The sequence below is a fragment of the Scyliorhinus torazame genome, chromosome 15 (genome assembly GCF_047496885.1).
Source record: "Scyliorhinus torazame isolate Kashiwa2021f chromosome 15, sScyTor2.1, whole genome shotgun sequence".
Lineage (NCBI taxonomy): Eukaryota > Metazoa > Chordata > Chondrichthyes > Carcharhiniformes > Scyliorhinidae > Scyliorhinus > Scyliorhinus torazame.
The window spans coordinates 34784859-34812496 of NC_092721.1; the positions used below are offsets into that span (position 1 = coordinate 34784859).

Here is a 27638-nt window from a genome sequence, read left to right on the forward strand (position 1 = left end):
CACAGTTCAGCCATGATCAGATAAAATAGAGGGACAGGCCCGAGGGACTGAATGGCCTACTCCTGTCCCCATGTTCCGAAGGACTGTTTAAGCTGTTAACTTTAAACTTTAGACAATGCAGGTGCTGCAAATTCACAACCTAAACATTTAAAATGTCAATTCCTGGAGAGGGGCAACATGAATATAAACAAATAGGCATCAAGAATCTCTCCTTAGCAGCAGAATTGGAGTCACCACAAGCCAATGTAAACCGAGCACTTCGACATCAATCAGGCGTCATTCGCCGACCCCCCGCCGGGTCGGAGAATGGCCGCTGGCCGCCGTGAATCCCGCCCCCGCCGAGTACCGGAGACTTCGGCGGGGGCAGGAATCGGGCCGCGCCGGTTGGCGGGACCCCCCGCTCAATTCTCCGGCCCGGATGGGCCGAAGTCCCGCCCAGAAATTGCCTGTCCCGCCGGCGTAAATCAAAGCTGGAATTTACCGGCGGGACCAGGCAGCGTGGGTGGGCTCCGGGGTCCTGTGGGGGGCGCGGGGCAATCTGGCCCCGGGGGGTGCCCCCACGGTGGCCTGGCCCGCGATCGGGGCCCGCCGATCCGCGGGCGGGCCTGTGCCGTGGGGGCACTCTTTCCCTTCCGCCTCCGCCACGGTCTCCACCATGGCAGAGGCGGATGAGACTCTCCCCATTGCGCATGCGCGGGAAACTGTCGGCGGCCGCTGACGCTCCCGCGCGTGCGCTGCATTTCCGCGCCAGCTGGCGGGGCACCAAACGCCATTTCCGCCAGCTGGCGGGGCAACAAACGCATTCCGCACCCTTGGGCCGGCGCGATGCCCGTCTGATTGGCGCCGTTTTTGGCGCCAGTCGGCGGACATCGCGCCGTTGGGGGAGAATTTTGCCCCATATGTCTCAATATGCCCTTAACATCTGAGCAGGCACTCTGACAAAACTGTTAACTCCAATATCCTCCATTTGAATTATTTAAGGGTGAATTTTCATCTTTGACTTTCCCAGTGCAGATCTTTGCACACTGGGAGCAAAGACTGGGCATTCAAGTGTGAGCTTAGGACTTTCCAACCATTTACTCTTAATAGACTGAAAATCATAGACTGAAATTCTGGGCAGGCATTCATGGCAGGGCTGTAAGTTTAAATGTCTTGAAGGGCTAAAAGTGCTTAATGGATAGAAAATTGCTTCTTGTTCATTCACAATTCCCTCTGTGAGCTTCAGGAAAACATGAAGCTTTGCACTGGAAAGCATTAAAGATGAGCATTTTCTCTTTTCTGCTGATTTTCAAGCTGCTTGTTATATTATTATCTCACCTTTTTGGTCACATTTTGCACCAATTTTGTAGATGGAAAAATAGTAAGTTATTTGCTGTGGCTTGTCTTTTAGATGTATTCAAGATATCGGGCTATTCATACAGTTTGGGGTGTGGGGGGTGGTGGAGGGGGAGGGGATTGGAGTAGACACAAGCAATTCCTAATTCCTTTCCATCATTTAATACACTGAAATACGACAGATAAACATCGATGTTGCCTGAACAGGGAGGAAAATCCACAGGCAGGATCACATGCTCACGGGATGTCTGTCCAATTTCCAACTGTTTAAATGGATAGCATTGCGATCATTCTGATGACAGAACAGTGATCATCACTATCTAATTTTCCGCTGTGTGCTGCACCCCCAATAGACCCAGGCACATAAACGAACTGCAAAATCTGGTTTGCCATCTGTGCGCCACATTCCACAGATACCAACGTGGGTCCAGTCAACACTTCGGGCTCAAGTTGTGTGAACAACACTGCAGTAGTTTATTTTGTGCAGTTAACAAATGGCTACTTCCAGCGGCTTCTGCTGTTCCCAGCAGGGAGATGTGCTTGCAGGGAACACATTCTGGGCAGCAGAGGATATTTCATTCATTAAAATTACCAAATGGAAAAATCACAGCGTGAGGGCTACATTTCCCATGGTGTGCTCAAGGCAAGCACAGTTCCCCACCTGAGGCATGGAAGTGGACCTCAACATCCTTGATATATCCCCTGTCAATTGTTACTTGAACAGCTTTAATGCTTCAGACCCGATCGCAGGCAAATATTAAAAATTAATTAAATTCTGTCTTTGTAAGTGATGCATGTATTCTTTGTAGGCAGTCTTTTTATATTCTTAGTGTAAATTAGCATGCAATCAAGAACTAAATCCTTTGTAATACATTTAGGACTGTGCGCAACTTAAATATATAATATATTTCTGCATTAAACTTCGGCATCGCAAACAACTGTGAATCCAGGGTGCTTCGGAGATTTTTTGTCACATTGTAAATGGCTTTGGAAGCCAAAATAAACTCAAAATGCTGTAAATTTGAAATAAAAACAGAAAATGCTGGGGATGTTCAGCAGGCCAGGTAGCATCTTTGGAGAGAAACAGAGAGCGACAATTTCAGCTCCATCATCATTCAGTTTATTAATGACTCAGGAAGCGTTGTGAGTCTGGCGAAGTGAAAGGTTTACATCATGTTCCTCACCAATAGTTTTTTACAGTGAATTATGGAGCACACTTCTTGCTGGTACAAAATGAAAAGCTAATGTTCAGGTCCAAACTGATTATAAAACCTGAATGCATTCAAATTCAACCAATTTATTTTAATTAAGCGAACAGTAAAATTAGGGCACTTTGGATTTGTACTGTTCCAGATTTTAATATGAGAGCTTTCCCAATGGTGGTTTATCTCCAGTCAAAATAGGTTCTGAGTGTATAAACAGTTGGATACTGAGTCTCAAATTTAACCCTCTGAGCATCCGCTCACTGTGTTTGGCATCGTTAAAATATCAGGATCAGGCAACCCAACTCCGACCCGATCTCACATCTGCTCCTTTAAATTTTGAAGTGCAAAAATGAAGTCCTGAGCAAGACTCCCACAAGAGACAGGCCAAACTAAACCTTCCAAAGTCAGGGCCTGATGTTGTCCTCAGTACTGACAGAAAATTAACAGTGAGTGAAGGAAAGACCTGAGTTTTGGGCTGCCCGACAATTGATCTGAGGTAAGAGCTGCTGCCCCCCGCCCCCCCCCCCCCCCCCGCCATGTTGTTTTGAGCACTCCTTGTGGGTCAAGGTGCATGAGTGCTCCCCTTAGCACCCTCGAGGAAGCCTTTGGCTTCCCCAACTCCCGATTTCCAGCTTCTCCAACTCCCCGGGACTCCCGATCTCAAACCTCCTGCCAGCCCTCCAGGTTACTGACCCTTCCGCAGCATTCCACCCCCCCCACCGCCCCGCCATTCACTTCCCCCCCTCCCAGACCAATCACAGCCTGGAGCTGGAGCTTATGTTCATCTGGGACCAACTCCAGAGGTTCCTGGCTGCAGCATCCTATCACTGGTGGTTTCCTCTCTCTCAGAAAACGTGTCACTCAGGGGCGGCACAGTGGCTAGCACTGTTGCCTCACGGCACTGAGGACTCGGGTTCGATCCCAGCCCCGGGTTACTGTCCATGTGGAGTTTGCACATTTTTCCCTTGTTTGCGTGGGTCTCATCCCCCCACAGCCCAAAGATGTGCAGGAGAGTTGGATTGGCCACGCTAAACTTCCAGGAGGGAGGCAACTCTACAATATGTTAATGACGGCCTATTGTTAATATTGGCAGGGCCTCCATGTCCTCAGCTTTGTCCATCCTCACTCTCTCTGGATTCCCATTGATATTTGCCCCATTGTATCTGAATAATGACAAGTCACATCTTCAATGGCTCCCAACATTCCTGTGGAGGTTTGGCAAACAAAGTCCTTTATTTCCTCTCGATGCAGAGAAAAATTATGTTATTTATTGAGAGAAATAAAGAAGGCGTCGGATGCATTTTTATCTTTGGCAAAATACTGCAAATGCTATTTGCCGGAACACTGATTTGTCCATCGCTTTTCAATTGCAGCTTGTGTTTATGCCAGGTTTTGCATTGCCAGAAAACCTTAATAGCAGCAGTGGGATTCATCAATGAATGCTTTAAATGGGGGAGGGGAAGGATTGAGGCCACCGTGCTCCTTGTGAAGTTTACACCTCACTTGCTCAACACAAATCGCTGACATTTATATTCCAATGTAATACACAACTTGATGCAAAAGGTAAGTTTCAAAAGGGAAGAAGTGCCAGACAAAAGATGCTGCTGAGTTTATTGTTGCCTCTGTATGGGATATTTGAAGGCAAAGCTTATTTGTCGGTGATGGCAGGAGAGGATTTTTGGACTGAAATAGCTATGGGTGGATTTGATAATTGACATACTTTCTGCGTTTGTCAGTTCCTAGTCTAATTGGGTCCTGTTTTATTTTAGTTTGAATTCTTAAAAATTCAGAACGAGGTTGTCAGAACATGTACTGCTTGGATTAAGATTATTCTTGTTGGCAATATTAACATTGTGAGAGTGAATGCAAAAGGGGATGCTACAATTTCTTAACTTATCCGGATAAGATAACATGTTACAGCAACCATAGGGTGAGAATTTCCCAACCTGCCCCTATCTCTCATCCCAGGTGGGTTTTTCTGCTGCAGAATCAGACTTTGGTCGATAGCAATTTGCATGGCTTGCCCATCCTGCCGCCGGGGAACCCATGGCGGGGGTGGGTGGGGGGTGACTTTGCCGGGATCAGAATAACCTGCCGGTGGGAAGAGCCAAGAAATCCCACCCAATGTGGGTGTCTTGTTGAAAGCATACTCAATGAGCGGGATTTTCCATGCAAACCCACCGTCCTCCTGATCTGCTGCTGTCAGTGGGGCTTCCTGTTGAATTCACCCTTCACCGCCGGGGAACCCGTGGCGAGGGGTGCGCTGTCAGTAGCTCCGGAAGATCCCGCCGGCGCGAACAGATAAAAAATTCCAGACAATGTTTCCTACTATGTCAAGACTTTACACGTTTCAATAAAAGTGGCAGCATTGTATTCTTCCAGGAAATATCTGACAGTCTCAAATGCTTTCATGTTATAGAGAAAACCAGACGTCTTTTCTCGTGTCTTGTTTCTAAATCTTTGCCACTCTCTCCACCACAGATCATTGTACTCCAGGTGTTACATTCTTTTTGGAATCATTACGCCAGAGAAAGAATGCTATTTGACCCATTGAATCCATACTGGTTATGTATAGAGTAATCCAGTCAGTCCCAACCCTCCTTTCTAACTCCATAGAACAGCAAGTTTATTTCCCTCATGTACAACCAACTTTCCTTTGAAATCATGCATCGTCTCGTCTTCCACCAGATTCGCTGTTCTTTCTTTCTCTCATCAACAAAAGTTGCCTAATGCCCTAAACCTGTGTTCAATTACACGCAATTAGCTAATAGCATTTTTTTTGTCTATCTTATCTAAGCCTGTCATAAACTAGTACGCCTTTCTCAAATCTCTCCACAACTTTGTTTTCTTCATGATGAAAAGATCTAGCTCCTCCGACCTAACTCGGTAACTAAATTCCCTCATTCCTGGTAAATCCCCTCTGTGCCCTATCAACGACCTTCATTTTATTCCTAAAGTGTGGTGACCAGAGGGCGGCATGGTGGCGCAGTGATTAGCACTGCTGCCTCATGCTGCTGAGGACCTGGGATCGATCCTGGCCCCGGGTCACTGTCCGTGTGGACTTTGCACATTCTTCCCGTGTCTGCGTGGGTCTCACCCCCACAACCCAAAAAGATGTGCAGAGTAGGTGAATTGGCCATGCTAACTTGCTCCTTAATTGGAAAAAAATAATTGGGTACTCTAAATTTATTTTTAAAAAGTGGTGACCAGAACTGAACCCCATAATCTAATTGGGGTCTCACTGGAGCTTTATAGAGGTTTGGCATAGCTTTCCACATTTTGTACTCAATGTTCCTATATATAATGTCCAAGAAATGCTTTGCGACCCCCAGGTTCCTCTGTTTCTTGCTATTCTTTAGAGTTATGTTGTTAAGCCTTTATTGTCATTATTGCCTTTCTGCCAAAATTAACTTTTATATTAAGTTTTATCTGCACATGGCTGTCCATTCTGCTAACCTATCTTTGTTCTGTTGCAGTCGATTAGGATCATCCTCTTTGTCTGCCATATCTCCACGTTTGGCGTCATTGGCAACATTTGAAATGTTGTTCTCTGTTCTCTATTCCAATATTCAAATAATTTATATGTATCAAAAAAGCAATGGTTTTAGCACTGACCCTTGAGGAATACCACTGACTACTGCCCTTCATCTGACCATGATTCGTGTTTTTATATCTCCAAACTAAGTTTATATCCAAGGTGACTCTGACCATTCTATGCCATGAGCCCATCCTATTCCATGAGCCTCAATTTTGTGAACCAGCCTTTTATGTGGCACCTTGTTGAACACTTTCCTCAAATCCATGTGAAGAACATCCACTACATTCCCTTCATCCACCTTCTCTGCTACCTCATCAATAAAGTAATTAGGTTAGTGAGGATTACTATAGAAATGTGAAATGTTTTGCACCACACCCAGATGTTAATTCATGAAGGACTCTTTACTATTTTACCCCACATTAGAAAGTTTCAACACATACTTAAGTTCTTTAACAGATGCTATTTCAGTAGGTTTTTTTAAATTTTTCTGAGCACTGTTCTGGTGTTTGTCAGCTTTAACAGAGTGGAAATGTGAACAGATGTCTTCTGCAGTAGTACTGATACAGAGAAGATACTGTTCTGGTTGCTCTCTCAGGTGTTACACATCATCATTATGAAGACATATGCGAGGAATGCAATTGATCACAGCTCCCTTTCATCGTCACCCTCACTGCAATGCTCTTGTTAGGTGGAAATGTCTGAAGCACCAGAATATGTGATCCTCTCTCTATAATAGGCTACCATAGAGTACTTTCAATTAAAGGTAAACCAGGTCCTTTATCGAGATTAATATGAACACAAAATATTGTGGGTGCTGAAACTCTGAAATAAAAGCAGAAAGTGCTGAAAATAGAAGTAGGTCTGGTGGTGTCTAGGAAAAACGATCATCTTCGACTCGCTTTATTTCTCCAGCCGCAGAAGCTCCTGAATATTTCCAGTACTTTCTGTTTTCATTCCGTGATTGAAACACCTTTTTATTTAGCGCAGTTAGTGACAATTTCCTGGCAATACCAATGTAAAAATATATTTTTGTACTGTGGTAGTTAATCGTGTTCAATGCATTATGATGATCCCTCGTGATATAACGTAGGAAGATTTGGACAAGGTGTGCAAGAAATGATCCAAAAATACCGTAAATGACCTGCCACAGTAAAGTCTTCTCTCACTGTAATCCAGTTGTTGTCTGAAAGGTCCACTTAGAAATATGAAGCATTTTATGTCAAACCCTAGTGCAACTTAACGAGGGATTCGTTATCATATCATAGATTATCATAGAATTTACAGTGTAGAAGGAGGCCATTCGGCCCATCGAGTCTGCACCGGCTCTTGGAAAGAGCACCCTACCCAAAGTCAACACCTCCACCCAACACTAAGGGCAATTTTGGACACTAAGGGCAATTTATCATGGCCAATCCACCTAACCTGCACATCTTTGGACTGTGGGAGGAAACCGGAGCACCCGGAGGAAACCCACGCACACATGGGGAGGATGTGCAGACTCCGCACAGACAGTGACCCAAGCCGGAATCAAACCTGGACCCTGGAGCTGTGAAGCAATTGTGCTATCCACAATGCTACCGTGCTGCCCATATATTTGACTCCAAATTAGAAATTTCGAAGTTCCACTGCATAGTTATAATCTGTAGTAGATGTACGTCAGCAAGTTTTTATTCCTCCTAACATTGTTACAGCTGTCAACAGTAACAGAATTAATCGTGAACAGATACATAAATATACACTTGCAATAAAAAAAATTGTGATAAAGGAATATTTTGACAAGATGGGATCCAAAAATACTCATGACTTGTCACAGCAGTCTCCTTTCATTGTCTGATTAATGTTGAGAAAAATGTGAAGTTGCAGAAAGAGATTTTAAATGATGATTTTCCGTTAATTGTTTTATTTTCGAAAGCAATTTGTTTTTTGAAGTATGGCTAAGCTGGTGGAGAGGCGTTGGACAAATATATGGAAAATAGAAATAAAGAATAATGTTTTTTCTCAAGTGCAAAGGTTTGTCCGGCCTCATCGAATGGCAGCTGGCCAAATTGGCAAGGAGCACAAGCTACTAACCAGGAACGCGGGTGGAAATGTTTTGTAGTGTTATGGAATAAAGAGAAGGGACATTAGGGTGCATATTATTTTAATGAGCGATTTGCTGAAAGGCTGAGCAGGTGCGGCTGCCCCCCCCCCCCCGAACAGGTGCCGGAATGTGGCGACTAGGGGCTTTTCACAGTAACTTCATTGAAGCCGACTTGTGACAATAAGCAATTTTTTCTTTTTTTTTCTTTTTCTGTTCTCTAAAGAAGCAGCAAAGGCCCATTGGATATGATAAACTCTTTTTGTTTCTGAAAAATCTTGGCTTGGGTTTTACTCTCCCATACCTGTGGGTTTGAAGGTCGGGGTTGGCGGTGCTACGGGATGTAAAATCCAGGGTGGCCTTCCCATCACTTACCTTTTCCCTCCTGACATGTCGCAAATTTTAAGGGAGGTTGATGGGTGAGGCATCAGTGACCTACCTGCCCTTAGGCCATTGAAGTCCTAAAGTGGCAATTTAATGTCCACATCAGACCCTCGTCCTACCCCCATCAGTATTTTCTCCAAGGCAGAGGTCGGTCCACAAAACTCAGGAGGCCCAGTAGTTTTAGCTTCATGGACTGGTATGAGGCAAGGACCCCCTAAGCTCTTTGGAGGCACCCTCCCCCTTCAATGGCATTCCTCTTTAACTCTTGAACTCAGCCCCCTCATCCCAACTCACTCCCTTACCCAACTCACCCCTCTCGCCATGGTCCTTAGTGGCGTGTTTTCTGGTGGCAGAGGCAACCTGCCATTGGTTCGAGCATTGGTCTCCTGTTGTTTGCATCCTCCTCTGCCATCACCATCCTGCCAGTGGGAATGGCCTGAAAATTCTACCCAATGTCTCGTTTACCAGGAAAAATCACAAGTTCTTCCTTGAACAGTGCCAAGATCTTTGGTGTCTGTCTGAGAGAGCAGGAAGGAATTTGTTTCCCATCCAAAAGGCAACACATCTGATTGTGCAATGTTCCTTCAGAACTGCACTAGAGTGCTGGCCTAAATAATGCTCACAAAATCTGGGGTGCGCCTTAAACCCATAGATCTTTTGACTCAGAGGAAAAAAATACCAGCACAAAGTCAAAACTGACATCAGATATGCTGGAGACTTTGAAGCAACATGTGAAGTATGGATTTGAAAAGCAAATTTAAAAGAAGAAGTCACTGTGGATATTGGAGCCACTAGAAATATTGCACAGTGAGGAAATCGCTTCTCAGGATTGGAATTGACCACAATAGCAGTTTTCCTCCCTGTGGCCCACTCATTGAGGCCTGGAGGGGCTGGCTCTGATGCACCCCCGCACCGACCTATTACAGGGAGGCTAGCTCCAGGCAAAAGCTGGGATTCAGCCTCTCCATGGGACTCATCTTCCATTGGAAAGATCCTATCAGCATCACCACATGATCCCACGTGGGCATTTAACTGGCTTAATAAGTTAACTATTGTAGTCAGGTGTGTAGCTGATACTAAACAGATCCAACTCCTACAAGACCCCTTAGAGATGGGATCAGGTTCGAGAGCCACCCCAATGTGAGATTGCTCACAGTACTGCCTCCAAACCTACAACTGGGAAATTGTAGCCCTTTGAGTCAAAAGTGTTGAATCCAACAGTAAGTGCAGGGTGATTGTTAATGTCTAGTAGCAAATTGGTATGAATACTGTTAGTGGTGAAGTGATCAGAGTGTTTATCAACCAGCATTTGCTTTATCTAGTTGACATGCACCCTGATTTTTTAAAAAAGATTCATTTTACGGGATGAATCTGTCGCTGGCTGGGTCAGCATTTAGTGCCCATCCCTAGTTGCCCTTGAGAATATGGTAGTGAGTCACCTTCTTGAACCGCTGTAGTTCCTGTGGTGTAACTGCATCCATAGTGCTGTTAGGGAGGATGTTCCAGAATTTTGGCCCAGTGACAGTATGTTCTTGCAGACCCTTTAACTTCAATGCCACACTCCAAGTCCTGTGAATAAGCCAGTGCAATTGAAGAGGTTCATTCTAACCCACCACTGCCCAATTTAAGCTCTGATCCCTTGGTTCCCTATAGCTGATCAGTCGACATTTTGAGTGCTGTCGCCTTAGTTCTGGATTTTCCAGACCTGGATAAATGCAGATCAACTATGCAAAACAACAAATGGACGATACTCATAATCTGTTTAGACAATTTATACGGCATTTTGGCTGCATGTTTCCACCCTCACTGCGGCGTATTTTCCGACGGACAATGGGGAGCTGCCTCCATTGCTGTCAGGATCTTCCAGTCCCGCCGAGGTCTGTGGTGTTTTGTATTGCTCACCCGTCCTGTCACTGGGGATCCCACCACGGGAAGGGGAGGAGGTGGTCTTTCGCAGTACCTAAAGATCCTGCTGGCGGCAATGGCTGGAAAATCCCATCTATTTGGGAGGCATGGAAGCACAGTGGTTAGCACCGTTACTTCACAGCTCCAGGGTCCCAGGTTCGATTCCCAGCTGGAGCACTGTCTGCACGTCCTCCACGTGTCTCCGTGGGTTTCCTCCGGGTGCTCCAGTTTCCTCCCGCAGTCCAAAGATGTGCAGGTTATACGGGTTGGCCATGATAAATTGCACTTAGTGTCCAAAAAGGTTAGGTGGAGTTACTGGGTTACAGGGATAGGGTTAAAGTGTGGGGTTAAATAGGGTGCTCCTTCCAAGGGCCGGTGTAGACTCGATGGACCAAATGGCCGCCTTCTGCACTGTAAATTCTATGATCTATGATTCTTTTTTGGAAGCAAACTTCATTTTTTATCTACCTTGTGGAATTTTAAAAGCCTTTGGTGACTTCATTTCCAAACCTGTTCAAGGCTTTTTAAGCTCTTCTATATTGGTAAAAATGTCATCTAAAAAAAAAGCTTCACTTTTTAGAAATGGTTTTATCAAAACAAACTGTACAGCGGCAGAAAATCTTGTTATATTTAATCAGTGATTTTCACTTTGCATCTGTGATGTATTGCTACTGGTGTATCTTAAATTAAGAGCATACATCAAGTATTCCCTTGTCACCAGTTAATAAAGTAAATGTCAAATATCTCATTGAATGGCTTCATTTACTGTCAGCCATAGGTGAAGTTGATGCAAACACAAGTGTTCTTGACTGCGTGACTCTGTGGTAGTTGGAGACACTAAACCACCTGCACAACTGTCTGAAGTGTATTAATACCCAATAGTTCAAGTCAAACCTCCTCCAAATTGGCTACAATTTTAATTCTATCAGCATAAACCATTGTTCTATTTTGGAATGGGCTATTAACATCAATAAAAACAAAAAGAGGAGTACACGCAGCGGTTACCAATCAGCATGACATCATGGATTAAAAAGGCGCGTCAGATTTGGAAGATATTTTGCCGTTCACTTCACAGAGATTCCTGGACATTCTTTCACTGATATATAAAGTACAGATGGTGCATCATTCCAGATTTATGTCTTTCACATTCATCAAAGCCCATCTGGAATTTATACCAATCTGCAGCACATTTGTTCTGCAGAGTAGTACATCAAACAAATAGCGTTAACAAAGAAAGGTCACTTTCTTGGATAGTTTAATTTGAATACAAGAAGACCACAAACAGCATTGTGCATCAATTAGTCCCATGCTTGTCAGATTTATCAAACAAAGTAATTATATTTGGTGAAGGAAACTGAATGGAATTAACAACTCTTCCAAGTTTCAAAGGAAATGAATATCTTCTTCGGAGGGTATGAAACTTCATTGTTTCCCCACTTAAATAACATGAACTCACTGCTCTAATATCACATGGAATAACATATTCCACAGTGATAATTCCACTTATACCTATCATAATGGTGCAACCTTTACATTAAAACTGTTATATTACCCTCATCATCCAGGAGCTGAACACACTTTACCCAGATAATAAATAGTTATGTATAATGATTTTTTGAAATATATACACGAGTCTATACATATTTGAAGGGCATGAAATAGGGGAGGAGCTTGGGTTTGAGAAAAGCCTGTAATGCAATACTACGCACTAAATAATTTTTATTGACAGCTTGCATTTCGTTCTCCCATCTTACACAACAAAAAGCTACAACCTTTATAATTTTATTCAAATGTGTGCACAGTTATTTATTAAAATAAATCATTTCTAGTTATCTTTCGATGATTAATCTCAATGCAGCAATTGGCTATCACTATGCTATTAAACCACCAGTCCACAGATCGAACATTCTTCCATATGAAAATTATGTCCATTAAATATAGTATATGTTCCAAATTGTGAAAATTCTTTAGCTGGTTAAGTTATTAACATGATGACTAATTTGACATACAATTCATTTATTCGCTATTCTATTAGGGGCATTAGCCTATTCAAAACAAACACATTAAGCATTCACATGCTAAAATTTGGAAAAAGGTTATTTCAAAGTATTAGACTCTTCAAAACATGTTAAATGTCAGTTTATTGAGATGCATTTTACTGTGTCTTTGGCAATGACCCCATAATCCAAGCCACTGATTGACATTGATCACCTTTATATTGCTGCTGTTACGTATGACCTTAACAGTCAGAATACCATGAAAGCTTTCCCATTTTTAATTTGCTATGTCGGTTATTTATTCATCGGACAGCACTTAGAATTGAAGAAAGCACTTTCACATGATCTCAGTGACCAAGTACAATGACATATAGAACATAGAACATACATTGCAGAAGGATGCCATTCGGCCCATCGAGTCTGCACTGACCCACTTAAGCCCTCACTTCCACCCTATCCCCATAACCCAATAACCCCTCCTCACCTTTTTTTGGACACGAAGGTCAATTTATCATGGCCAATCCACCTAACCTGCAAGTCTTTGGACTGTGGGAGGAAACCGGAGCACCCAGAGGAAACCCACGCAGACACGGGGAGAACGTGCAGAGTCCGCACAGACAGTGACCCAGCAGGGAATCGAACCTGGGACCCTGGTGCTGTGAAGCCACAGTGCTAGCTACTTGTGCTGCCCGTCAAAACATAGCATCATATAAACCCAAAGGTGGTGGATCCCATTTCTCATCATCATGTTAACTAATCTTAATTGGGATCATACTTACCTTAGCGTTACCTTTTCCCAAGCTATGTAATTGGTGACAGTTTCTGCTCTTGATCATTATCCAACTGGGCTCGGCTGTAAAACGTGCATAGTTGGATCCTGGGCGAGGACAGAATTTAACTCAGCTATGCTTCCACCCATTGTAGCCAGCAGTTTGAGAGCAGGATCTGCCAGCTGTTATGCAAAGTTGGCAAATCTTTGTTAAAACACATGCTGATTCTGAACAGCACCCAAATGCAGTTGCAATGGAGATTTTCTGGCAATAATAACGTTTGATGCTGGTAGAGTTGTGGGTTGTCCTAACTTAAAAAACATTCCATTCAATGTTCTGGAAGTTCACATGAGGTTCAATGAACTGACTGTGCATTTTTAAAACTTAGCTTTTCACAAGCCAAGTTATCTGGGCTTACTTTTGAAAAGATGCATATTCATAAGAACATAAGAACTAGAAGCAGGAGTAGGCCACCTGGCCCCTCGAGCCTGCTCCACCATTCAATGAGATCATGGCTGATCTTTTGTGGACTCAGCTCCACTTTCCGGCCTGAACACCATAACCCTTAATCCCTTTATTCTTCAAAAATCTATCTATCTTTCTCCTAAAAACATTTAATGAAGGAAATTCTACTGCTTCACTGGGCAAGGAATTCCATAGGTTCACAACCCTTTGGGTGAAGAAGTTCCTCCTAAACTTAGTCCATAATCAACTTCCCCTTATTTTGAGGCTGTGCCCCCTAGTTCTGCTTTCACCTGCCAGTGGAAGCAACCTGCCCTCATCTATCCTATCTATTCCCTTCATCATTTTATATGTTTCTATAAGATCCCCCCTCATCCTTCTTAATTCCAACGAGTACAGTCCCAGTCTGCTCAACCTCTCCTCGTAATCCAACCCCTTCAGCTCTGGGATTAAACTAGTGAATCTCCTCTGCACCCCCTCCAGTGCCAGTACGTCCTTTCTCAGGTAAGGAGACCAAAACTGAACACAATACTCCAGGTGTGGCCTCACTAACACCTTATACAATTGCAGCATAACCTCCCTAGTCTTAAACTCCATCCCTCTAGCAATGAAGGACAACATCCCATTTGCCTTCTTAATCACCTGTTGCACCTGTAAACCAACTTTTTGCGACTCATGCACTAGCACACCCAGGTTTCTCTGCACAGTAGCATGTTTTAATATTTTATCATTTAAATAATAATCCCTTTTGCTGTTATTCCTACCAAAATGGATAACCTCACATTTGTCAACATTGTATCCCATCTGCCAGACCCACGCCCATTCACTTAGCCTATCCAAATCCCTCTGCAGACTTCCAGTATCCTCTGCACTTTTTGCTTCACCACTTATCTTAGTGTCATCTGCAAACTTGGACACATTGCCCTTGGTCCCCAACTCCAAATCATCTATGTAAATTGTGAACAGTTGTGGGCCCAACACTGATCCCTGAGGGCCACCACTAGCTACTGATTGCCAACCAGAGAGACACCCATTAATCCCCACTCTTTGCTTTCTATAAATTAACTAATCCTCTATCCATGCTACTACTTTCCCCTTAATGCCATGCATCTTTATCTTATGCAGCAACCTTTTGTGTGGCACCTTGTCAAAGGCTTTCTGGAAATCCAGATATACCACATCCATTGGCTCCCCGTTATCTACCGCACTGTTAATGTCCTCAAAAAAATCCAACAAATTAGTTAGGCACGACCTGCCCTTTATGAACCCATGCTGCGTCTGCCTAATGGGACAATTTCCATCCAGATGCCTCGCTATTTCTTCCTTGATGACAGATTCCAGCATCTTCCCTACTACCGAAGTTAAGCTCACTGGCCTATAATTACCCGCTTTCTGCCTACCTCCTTTTTTAAACAGTGGTGTCACGTTTGCTAATTTCCAATCCGCCGTTACCACCCCAGAGTCTAGTGAATTTTGGTAAATTATCACTAGTGCATTTGCAATTTCCCTAAGCCATCTCTTTTAGCACTCTGGGATGTATTCCGTCAGGGCCAGGAGACTTGTCTACCTTTAGCCCCATTAGCCTGCCCATCACTACCTCCTTGGTGATAACAATCCTCTCAGGGTCCTCACCTGTCACAGCCTCATTTCCATCAGTCACTGGCATGTTATTTGTGTCTTCCACTGTGAAGACCGACCCAAAAAACCTGTTCAGTTCCTCAGCCATTTCCTCATCTCCCATTATTACATCTCCCTTCTCATCCTCTAAAGGAGCAATATTTACCTGAGCCACTCTTTTTTGTTTTATATATTTGTAGAAACTTTTACTATCTGTTTTTATATTCTGAGCAACTTTACTCTCATAATCTATCTTACTCTTCTTTATAGCTTTTTTAGTAGCTTTCTGTTGCCCCCTAAAGATTTCCCAGTCCTCTAGTTTCCCACTAATCTTTGCTACTTTGTATGCTTTTTCCTTCAATTTGATACTCTCCCTTATTTCCTTACATATCCACGGTCGATTTTCCCTCTTTCTGCCATCCTTCCTTTTTATTGGTATAAACCATTGCTGAGCACTGTGAAAAATCGCTTGGAAGGTTCTCCACTGTTCCTCAACTGTTTCACCAGAAAGTCTTTGCTCCCAGTCTACCTTAGCTAGTTCTTCTCTCATCCCATTGTAATCTCCTTTGTTTAAGCACAAAACACTAGTGCTTGGTTTTACCTTCCCACCCTCCATCTGTATTTTAAATTCCACCATATTGTGATCGCTCCTTCCGAGTGGATCTCTAACTATGAGATCCTGAATCAATCCTGTCTCATTACACAGGAACAGGGGCAAAATTCTCCCCAAACGGCGCGATGTCCGCCGACTGGCGCCCAAAACGGTGCCAATCAGACGGGCATCGCGCCGCCCCAAAGGTTCGGAATGCTCCGCATCTTTTGGGGCCGAGCCCCAACATTGAGGGGCTAGGCCGACGCCGGAGGGATTTCCGCCCCGCCAGCTGGCGGAATCAGCGTTTGTTGCCCCGCCAGCTGGCACGGAAATTACATGTCGGGGCGGCGCATACACGGGAGCGTCAGTGGCTGCTGACAGTATCCCGCGCATGCGCAGTGGGGAGAGTCTCTTCCACCTCCGCCATGGTGGAGACCGTGGTGGAAGCGGAAGGGAAAGAGTGCCCCTATGGCACAAGCCCGCCCGCGGATCGGTGGGCCCCGATCGCGGGCCAGGCCACCGTGGGGGCACCCCCCGGGGCCAGATCGCCCCGCGCCCCCCCCCAGGACCCCGGAGCCCGCCCACGCCGCCTTGTCCTGCCGGTAAATAGGTACTCTAATTTACGCCGGCGGGACAGGCAATTTCTCGGCGGGACTTCGGCCCATCCGGGCCGGAGAATCCAGCGGGGGGGCCCGCCAACCGGCGCGGCCCGATTCCCGCCCCCGCCGAATATCCGGTACCGGTGACTTCGGCAACCGGCGGGGGCGGGATTCACGGCGGCCAACGGCCATTCTCCGACCCGCTGGTGGGTCGGAGAATGACGCCCCAGATCTAGGACTGCTTGTTCCCTCGTAGGTTCCATTACATACTGTTCTAGGAAACTATCGCGGATACATTCTATAAACTCCTCCTCAAGGCTGCCTTGACCGACCTGGTTAAACCAATCGACATATTCCTTCGTTTAATACATTTGTGTGTTACTGTGGACCCACGACAACCAAAATATACTGCTACTTGATGCTGTGAAAGTGCCAGTACAACTCTATCCTGGGAGTTTCAAATTAAGTGTTCCACTTTGTAGCATATCTCTGGAAACTAGCTGCCCCAGGTCAGTGACTAATCATATGTTATTAACTATTAACTTCTGTCATCCATTGGTTATAACCAAACAGAACAGCCTACATTTACATCAAGTCTTTAAAAACATAAATTCATATGTCTCAGTTTTACTAATCCATGTACACATGAACAGGGATCCTAAAACAAAATATTCTTATATATTACACAGTCCATTGAATGTGACTAGGTTTATTTTTATTCTTTCACGGGATTTAGGCGTTGCTGGTTCGCCCAGCATTTATTGCCGATCCCTCGTTATCTTCAAGAAGGTGGTGATGAGCTGCCTTCCTGAATAGCTGCAGTCCATGAGCTGTTGAGGAGGGAGTTCCAGAGTTTTGACCCAGCGACAGTGAAGGAACGGCAATATATTTCCAAGTCAGAATGGTATGTGGCTTGGAGGGGAATTGCAGGTAGTGGCGTTCCTATGCATCTGTAGCCTTTGACCTTCCAGGTGGCAGAGGTCAAAGGTTTGTCAGGTGCTGTTGAAGGAGAAAATGCCTTGAGGTGCTATTAAATTTGTATGAATTTGTGTATTTTATTGTGATAGTGAGACAGCTTTATAAAAGAAATGTTCCTTCTTTTTCTATTAATTTCTCTTTTCTTAAACAGATTTCTTGTCACCAATAGTGAAAAAAGTGGGAAATACAAGGGCTCTGTGACATCTGCCGACTTATCTCAGAAACCAGCATGAAAAAGGGTGAAGATGTTCCTGGGAGGGATTCTCTGTTGGCCGACGCCAGAATCAGGAACCGCGATTGGACGGAGAATTGGTTTTGACGCCGAAATCGTGCTGGGCGCTGGTTTCTCGTCAAATCGCAATTCTCCGCTGCCTTGACAGCGGCGTCAATGCACTCTGCACGTACAGTAAACACCTTTGGCAGGCGTGATCCGGTATTCTCCAGGACACCCGCAATGCTCCGCCTCCACTGGGGCGAATTCCCGATGGCGAGGTTCACTTGTGCATTCAAAAATCGTGAAACAGGCTCTGTGGCTGCTGAGGGAGAGTATGGAAAGTGTCCAACATCGCCTTATTTTGCTGAAAATTGTTACGCTGGCCGAGGGCTTCAGCCAGGACTGGGGGGGGGGGGGGGGGGGGGGAATAGTGGACGTAGATGGCCAGGAAGGTTTGCATCTTAAATATAAAATATCAAACGGAGAGAAAATATATAAGGGAGCTCATTGGTGCAATTTGCCAATAAAATGCCTTAGTATGGCAACTTGGAGCCTGAGAAAATGAAATATATTGAGCTAGATTCTCCAAAAATGGGGCTATGTCCCCACACCAGCGTAAAAATGCTGGTGTTTCACCCCAGATTTTGTTTAAGAAAGTCCTGAGCGATTCTCCTACCTTGCAGGGGCTGGCAGGGCCTTCTCACAGCTCTGGCTGCAGCTACGGAGCTCTGCACCTCCAGTCGGGAGTCCGCGCATGCGTACGGCGGCGGCCTGTGGTGGCCGCACCATGTGACATGGCAGACTTACACCGCGGACCGTCATCAAAATTGTAGCCCCCCCCCCCCGAGATCGCACGTGCCTGCCGGTCTGTGCCATATGATCGCCCCCTACCCCCCTGGCCGTCCATGAGGCACCCCCCCCCCCCCCCCCCGGTGATCGATCCCCCCCGCCCCCCACCAGGGCGGCCGCAGACTGAATCCGCGGCCACCACCCAAGGTTCCCGACGGATGATATGTGGTTAGAACCATGCCGTCGGGAAGTCGGCCAGTTTTGCGTGGAGCATCGTGCTGGGGGGAGGCCTCTGTCAGTGGCAGCCCCCAGCATAGTTCGCGCGCAAGCGACCCCGGCCCCAATTTCCGGGTAAACGGTGATTCTTTGCCCCCGTGCTGAACGCGATGTTGGCGCGGAGGCTCGGAGAATCCAGTTCATTAACTAGTGTTAGAAAGAACCAGCACTTGTATTGTTGCTCCCTGTGTTCCAGGCTTGGGCACCAGATATTTGCAAGTTTCTTAAGCTTTGCTCTCTCAGCTATGGAACCTTCTGACTCCGACTGTTACGTTTTGTTTTTAACCCTGTTCCCAACACCTATATGTTGGGGTATTTATTTTCATAAATCATTTATGTTATTATTTTGGTATTCTTTGGAATCAAGATCAATGCTGCAAAGGTTGTCAAGGTGTCATCGAGTTCTCTAATATTCCCGCTGTCTCTGTGTAAAGTATCTGCTCCTTCTTGAATCTCGAATGGAGCCTGCAATATGTACAATCTTACTGTCTAAACAAATCGTGTGCCCAAAACTTTACATGTCCCTATTAATATAAAATCTCAGCTCCAGTGGTAGAATGTTCTGAAATTAGGTCTCAAATCTTCGAGCCAAGAACACTCAAGGGTGTTTCCTTTCTACATAGTGCAGCAACTCTATTCTTTCAAATTTATTTCATGTACAGCTTTTGTTCCAACCGTTTTACTTTGAGGAGGCTGGTAACTCAGTTGGTTAGAGCATGTGCTTAATAACGCTAATGGTGCTGATTTAGTCTCTGTACCACCTGAAGTAATCCTTGAGGCCTGCCTCTTCTCATTGCCTCTTTGTGATATCAGGGCATCATGGAAACATGATGAGCAACTCTCAGACAATGAGAAATAGTGCAAAAAGTGAAGGAGTTTATTTTGAAGTGATAAGCTGGGCCCAACTTATCAAAATTGTAAAATATCTGATGCATTTAATTGTCTTCTCTTTCAATTGTAGAGATTGTGTTTTCTCATAACTCATCCTCAACCACCCAGAATGATCACTGTTGCTTTTCTCTGCACCTTTTAAGGGCTTATGCATGCCATTGCATAGCGGCAGTCGAAGAACTGGATGTACAGGACATTCATTTTAATGGACGGGGAACTGAGAGCATTATGTGTTTGGTGTGTGAAATCCAAATCCGATTCAATGGACCAAATTTTCAATTTGCTGACCTGACATTCAACTGGTGATGCATGCCAGGCATAATTTATTGAATGCAGCCGATGTTGGTTTCTAATGATGTTACAGACTCTTGCATCCATTGATCAGAATTGTAATGATAATGGAAACCAAGGGCTGCATTCACCGTTTTTGAGCCTAAGTGCCGAGCATCTGTGGCGTTTTACGTCAAAGAAACCGGCGCTGCCCCCTCATTGATCCTGCGACTGGTGAGGAGCTAGCAGCCGTGCCACATAAAACTCTCAGCTCCCACGAAAAATACGGATGGAGAATGGCTGGGTCCGTGGCCACGCATGTGCACAGCGACAGCCTGCAGCGGTTGCGCCATAAAACATGGTGCCGACCGTGTGTGACCCCGACCTGCCAGATAGTGCCCCCCCTGGCCACCCCCCTACCAGCCCCCCAAGCCCTTACGGAAGCCCCCCCACACACCCCGGCCAGCAGTACGGCTCCTGCCCGACTGTGGCGGCATTGGGCACAGGCCGCAGACGCCATGCCAGGTTCCTGACCGCTGAGACCACACGTCAATTGCACGGTCGGAAACTCGGCCTATCGAGGGCGGAGCATCAGGGGAGGGCCTTCAGGTGACGCATTAAAGCCATCCCAATGGCATGTGGCATGCGACACGATGATGCCATTTCAGAGGGGGCGGAGGATGCAAAACCTGCGTCAAACAGGCGCCGCCCCCGATTTCAGCATCAACAGGGATTCGCCGCCCGATCACCGATTACGAAATCGGCATCGGGGAACGGTGAGTCCTGCCCCAAGTCTCTGAAAATTATACATCTTCTGATTGGTGCATTGTACAGACACAAAATAATCTTTGTAGAATTGTATTCCGCAGTTGAGGTAATGTGCATTGCAGCAAATGTGAGATCTTTTGAAAATCGTCTTCCCAGACATGGACTATGATGGTACATTAATATCCCAAGTCCTCTTTCTCAGTCTTCCCTGGTCAATTCTATTCCATTCGTGTATCACATATTATCGTGTTAAAATACGTCATATTTCCTTTGATTGCAAGTTCCAAACCTAAGACCTCTACAACCTAAAAGGGTAAGGGCAGCTGATGCATGAGAACACTATCATCTAAAAGTTTTCCTTCAAGTCACCCACATCCTGATTTGTAAATATATCACCGTTCCTTCACCTGTCATTATGTCACAAATCTGGAACTCCCTCCCTAACAGCACTGTGGGTGTTCCTACACCACATGAACCACATGTTCCTACACAGCACGGTAGCATTGTGGTTAGCACAATTGCTTCACAGCTCCAGGGTCGCAGGTTCGATTCCGGCTTGGGTCACTGTCTGTGCGGAGTCTGCACGTCCTCCCCGTGTGTGCGTGGGTTTCCTCCGGGTGCTCCGGTTTCCTCCCACAGTCCATAGATGTGCAGGTTAGGTGGATTGGCCATGATAAATCGCCCTTAGTGTCCAAAATTGCCCTTAGTGTTGGGTGGGGTTGCTGGGTTGTGGGGATAGGGTGGAGGTGTTGACCTTGGGTAGGGTGCTCTCTCCAGGAGCCGGTGCGGACTCGATGGGCCGAATGGCCTCCTTCTGCACTGTAAATTCTATGATGGACTGCAGCAGCTCAAGAAAGCAGCTCCCACCACCTGCTCAAGGGCAATTAGTGATGGGCGATAAATGCTGGATAGCCAGCGATGCTCACATCTCCTGAATGAATATATTTTTAATAAATTTCATTTGGCAGTATTATATTTCAGCCACTGACGTCGAAACCATTGATCTTCTTTTCTCATTCTTGGCTTCTAATGCTCTCAGCCAGAAACTCATAATGTTGTACTTGGCCTGAGTATCAAAGTCAGTTTTATTAATATGAAGTGGCACATGTGTGAACGTGACCTCTATGGGATGTCATCCAAAACATCAACCCAATCTCTCTCTCTCTCTCTCTCCCATTTTATATTGCCAATCTTTAAGACAACTTGGCATCCAGTTCTATTTTCTAAGCTTTATTGTCTATTGCATGTTATATTTCAATATTAAATATACAATCATGTCAGTCTCAATTCATATGTTTGATAGCATTTTCTATTTTTCTTTCTGTCTGCATGCTTCCCAAATGATCTTGATATTTTTCTGTCTGTGATTTCTTCCCTCCCATGCTCTCCCCTTTTCCATTCTTAGCACAGTTTGTGAATGTTGCACAGTTTAGCAAAGCAATGAGTGGCAGGAAGCCCTGTGAATATCACCAGAAGGGAACTGGTAGCATAGGTAATATTTCAATAAAGATATTTGCAGGTGAATACATAGAAACAGCTAGAAAAAGCCACCATGCTCAGGAATAAATTTGGCTCTGTATGGAGAATGTAACAACTGTAAGTAATGATGGACGCAGGATTTCACTATATGGGGTGGCATGGTGACACAGTGGTTAGCACTGCTGCCTCACAGTGCCAGAGACCCAGGTTCAATTCCGGCCCCGGGTGACTGTGTGGAGTTTGCACGTTCTCCCCGTGTCTATGTGCATTTCCTCCAGTGCTCCGGTTTCCTCTCATAGTTCAAAGATGAGCAGGTTAGGTGGATTGGCCATGCTAAATTGTCCCTTGATGTGCAGGTTAGGTTACGGGGATAGGGCATGATTGGTTGGGGTGTGGATCTGGGTAGAGTGCTCTTTCAGAGTGTGCTTACAGACTTGATGGGCCGAATGGCCTCCTACTGTACTGTATTAATTGTCTGATATCTATGAGTTTAGATGGAAGCCTTTCAGTAAACAGAGCATGACATGCTTCAGGGCTACAAACCAGAAGCATTATCATATATATGGCTAGGATTCAGCTGACCGATAACAGAATTAGTACAAGAGGGGAGAATATCTTGCAGTCACAATTATATGCCATATTTCTTCACAAATACTTGTGCCATATTTGAGAATAGTAGAGAGGTCATGGCACAAGTTAATTTCTAATGGCTTTAAGTCCTAAAAGCTGGCATTACACCCGCTACCGGCACAGTTAGGCATGCACTATTCATACCTGCTTCTGAAATTAGTGTTTTAACAATTTTGTGGTGACTCATGTAAATGTGTAGGTTTGCAATACAGCACAGAGGGAAATTGCAGAATCTTGCAGATGGCACACAATCGTATCAGTTCACAAATATTAAATTGTAAAAATTGCAAACCATTCAACATAAGGGAAATTTTCAAAAAGTGTATCTTGCTTGGTCAATTGGCCATTTAAAGTGACAATCATATTCAGAAATATGACTTGTTTGAAATTCTGGATATGATTTTCCACAATGTGCATTTTTACTCTTGTCCAATCATAGAATATCAGAGCACAGAAATAGACCATCAAGTCTACATTTATGCATTGGTCTGAAATATGATGGCTGCGAGTTTGATGCAAGACTTAAAGGCAGACACATCCACGCTGAAATGTGAAAATAGTCTTGCAATTATACTGCAGATATCAGTCTCATACCAGTAACAGTGGAGATCCAGATTTTTGACCAATTGTCTAACATACAATTATGAACCTGAGGAAGGAGCAGTGCTCCAAAAGCTAGTGTTTGAAACAAACCCTGTTGGACTTTAACCTGGTGTTGTAAGACTTCTTACTATGTAAAGAATGTTAGGAGTGGACAGGAGTGTTCACTTTAATGTTTAAAAGATTTGGAGTGAAACTGGACAATACTACATATAAATCTGCATGTGTTGATATACACTTATGTTGTCAATTATTCTAATTAAGATGCCATAAAATAATCAACTTAAATGAATGCCTTTGTTAAAGTGGTGTTCAAAGGACTCCCACACAAATCATAATGTTAACATCACACGGGACAATGCCACTTAATTTAATGTCACTAGCTTCCTCAGGTGAGGAAGGAGCAGCGCTCCGAAAGCTAGTGACATCGAAACAAACTTGTTGGACTTTAACCTGGTGTTGTAAGACTTCTTACTGTGCTCACCCCAGTCCAACACCGGCATCTCCACATCACAACTTAATTTAATGAATGAGCTTGCAAAGTGCTGAGGCGATCCTAAGGACTGCTTAAATCAGCCTGGAACAACATTACATCTGAGACTTGCGTGACATAGCTTCTGGAGAAAGTTTCATATCTGTTGTATTGCCCTGAGGGCCAGACGGGGGACTGACTCAGATATCAGGTGTTAGTGTGCTCTGATGAAAGTCATACAGAACATTGACGCTGTTTCCCTTTCCACAAATGCTGCCAGACCTGCTGAGTTCTTCCAGCATTTTCTGTTTTATGTTTTACCGGTCCCAGGCTCGCCTCACATTCATCTTTTAACACAGAAGAGTGTGGGGCAAATTCTACTTCATTTCTTGAGCATAACACTGAAGGCTGACACTCCAGTGCAATGCTGTCGGGCAGGTACTTGCCTTTAGGAGGAGATGTCCTGCCTGTCTCTGCAGCAGATCCCATGGCGCTTTTGCAAAGAACATCAAGGCTGTTGTTCCCTGGCCAGTGTTTATCTTTCAATCAACATCACTCAAACAGATAATCCTGCCATGGCCACATTGCTGTTTGAAGGAGTTTGCTCTGTGCAATGTGACTCTTGTTTTTCCTACTTGCAACAGTTTAAACCTAGCTCATTGGCTTTAAAACAGAGAAATCTGGTGGCCCTCGGCTGTGTGCTGGTGAACATTCACAACCCTTTGACAATACTAAAGTATGGCAATATAATCCTAAATCAAAACCCTGATCAAACTTTTTTTTTAAAGACATTTTACTTGTGTTCCTACGGTTGGTCCTATCTCTCGTTCAGTCAGTTTTTAAAAAAAAGTTATTATTTGTCTATCTGATCTATTTTCCCAATTCGGACCCTAAAATAAACTCACCACTCCTCTTGCTGGGCTACTCTGAAGGCTAAAACAATTGAAGAAAGGGTCTTTTTGTTGCGTGAAATCTGGGATTACAAGGTGCTTTGGGCGCAATAGAAATGTTTGCTTGGTCGCGTCAACACTGAAGGGGCTCTCAATAGGCGTCGCAAGCCCCAAGCACAACCGTCCTAATCGATGCAAGCTGTTACCAACAGTGACCTGTGCTCCTGACGTTAGACTGCACGGTTGTCGCAAGCTGTTCGACAACAGTCTGGTTAACTGCTAACTCGCTCGCTCGCTCTGACCCATTGCACAGAACAGGATTGTACTGCCAATGTAGGTCAGCGTGAATACGAAGTGCTCGACAGAGCAACCTGCACCAGCTCCCCAAACCAAGGACACAGCCACGCTCAGCAAGAACCTGCCGAGGCTTCATTCCCGACCCCAAGTGGAACTGGCGGCCATTCGCTTCAGATCCACGGAAAGGCGGCTCAATATCATCCGCGAAGAACAACTTTCCTCGACTGGAGAGCAATGGGGGGGGGGGGGGGGGGGGGATGAGTGTGTTCCCCTCCACACCTGCCCTGTCCTCGAAAACTTATGAAGGTGACAATACCCCGCTCCCAACACAACAGTGGCACTTTCCCAGCAGCGCAACTATGGCAGATACAACAAACAGACAATTGAAACATAAAAGGAAGTTTAAATACACGGTGCTATGTGAATCTGACTGTTTGCCACCATTGCACTGCCATTCTTTGTCACTTTCAAAGAGGCACTCCAATTATTCTCTTTTAAAGTTACAGAAGTAGATCTTCTCTGTAGCAGGCTCCGGCTGACTGTCCCGAATGGGCTAGGAATTCCCAAATCTGTCCACGGAAAAAACGCAGAAAACGCGTCAATATGAACTGAAAAAACCCTATCCAAAACAAACCCCACCAGCTCATCGTCATCGAGCAAGCAGCTTAAACCAATTCGGGATCAGTGGCTGTTTACATCTCGGCTGTTTGCATTTATTGAACACTTTTGTTTTTGTTCAGTCACAAAGGCATATGTTGCCTCCCCCACCCCCTCTCTATAAATCGATGTTTGTTGAACTTTGCAGAAACAGATACAGGGTCGGTTCAGGAGCAGCTGTGATGTTGGGTCACTTACCTGCAGGGCAGCTGGACTGACCCAGGAACACAGACTGAGCCTGGTTCGGTCCAACAAGACCAGATAGAGTCACATATTTCTTAAAATTGCAAGCGGTGGATCAAAGTGCATTTCCCAGTGGTGTGTGTGTGTGGGGCGGTGGCGGTAAGGTGTAGCGTTAAGACTCACTTACCCGGAGCTGCAGTTTGACCAGGGTCCCAACTGTCCGGTGTATCGATTGAAAAAAACAGATAATTATCAGTGAGGTGCCTATCACTTGGCTTTTCCTTTCAGAGAACGAGATCGACTCATTTTAGACATCGACTGTCAGTTTTCCAACAGGTCCGGAGATGCCCTGACGCCGTGAGAGAGAGCCAAACAAACTTGCAGTTTCTTGTTTTTGCACCGAATCCCAGTCAAGGATGATTCCTCTTTGATGCTGGGGAGCTGCGTTCACACTCCAGGAGAACAGACTCAACTTGCTCCTTCTGCAGTTTCCTCAGCTGCTGTTGTGTTTGGGTTATAATAAAGACTTGTTTTTTGTGTGTGTGTGCCTTGTATAATAAAGGCAGAGAGAGAGAGAGAGAACATAAAATAAACCAGTCCAAATCCGCACTGCAAGCTGCAAGCTAATCTTCCCTGGCGTTCTCTTAGTAATCAGATTGCCAAAGGCTTCTCTCACTTGGAGACTTCTTGACTTGTGAATCAGCTCGAAAGTCCTGCCCCCGCCTCCCTCTCTTTTTTTTTTAGATCGCTTTAATCTTACTCTCGTCAGTCAGTTTGCCAGCTCCACCCCAGCCATTTGCATCATTCCCCCCTCCCCACACACACACTTCCCCAGCATCGCAAAGTAGCACCGAGATCGTCCGGAACATCACGTCGGTGCGCTCATCTGCTCCTTAGTGGGATATTTAAAAAATATGTTTGCTTCATTTGTGACTGCAACAACTCTACATTTCACATTGCACCCAGCTCTGGGCGAAGCGATGCAGCCAACTCGCTCCTGTTCGCGATGTGCAAAATCCTGCAGTCCTTATTAGAGGGGTAATCTTCCGATCGGTTCCATTCGCTTTCTCACACCGACAGCAAAGGGAAGAGTGATGGGGGGCGGGGGGGGGGGGGGGGGGAGAGGAATAGAATTGCGACTGTACCGATCCGAAACTGTCCAATGCATTCAAGCCCCATTGTAATGAAGTCGGTTAAAAAGTTGAACATAACATAGAACATACAGTGCAGAAGGAGACCATTCGGCCCATCGAGTCTGCACCGACCCACTTAAGCCGTCACTTCCACCCTTTCCCCGGAACACAGTAACCTTTTTGGCCACTAAAGGCAATTTATCATGGCCAAATCCACCTGCACTTCTTTGGACTGTGGGAGGAAACCGGAGATGGGGATCTGGGAATAATATGCGTTTAAACCTGCGACTTCCTGCACCATTACTGCCCTCGTCATGCAGGCAAGCGACTGCATTGCTTTCTGTTCCTCGGGTTTGGCAGAGAGAACGGTGATCTAATCGTGAATAAAGTAAAAACAGCAAGAACCCTCGATCCTGCAGCTAACAGCACAAGATTTTGCACAGTGCTAAAGGGACACACTCTGTTTACACTCCAAATCATTGGATTTCAAACACTTCCGTCCTCGTTGATTCTTACAGAACAAAGTGAGATCAAAGTATATTAACACGTTTTACCAATAAAATAACGCCACAATCTATCACATCTCCATCGTAGAGCACAGTTGCTAGAACATTCATCATTGCTAATTTA

The 27638-nt window shown here is 45.2% G+C and overlaps 1 protein-coding gene across 1 annotated transcript in view; it reads right to left on the bottom strand.

Moving 5' to 3' along the window:
* Positions 1-26963, bottom strand: part of slitrk6 (SLIT and NTRK-like family, member 6) — a 33926-nt gene extending 6963 nt beyond the window's left edge. The window contains exon 1 of the mRNA XM_072476218.1: positions 26063-26963. The gene's annotated coding sequence lies outside the window, so the exon portion shown is untranslated. The remainder of the gene's footprint in view (positions 1-26062) is intronic.
* Between the last annotated feature and the right edge of the window lie 675 nt (positions 26964-27638).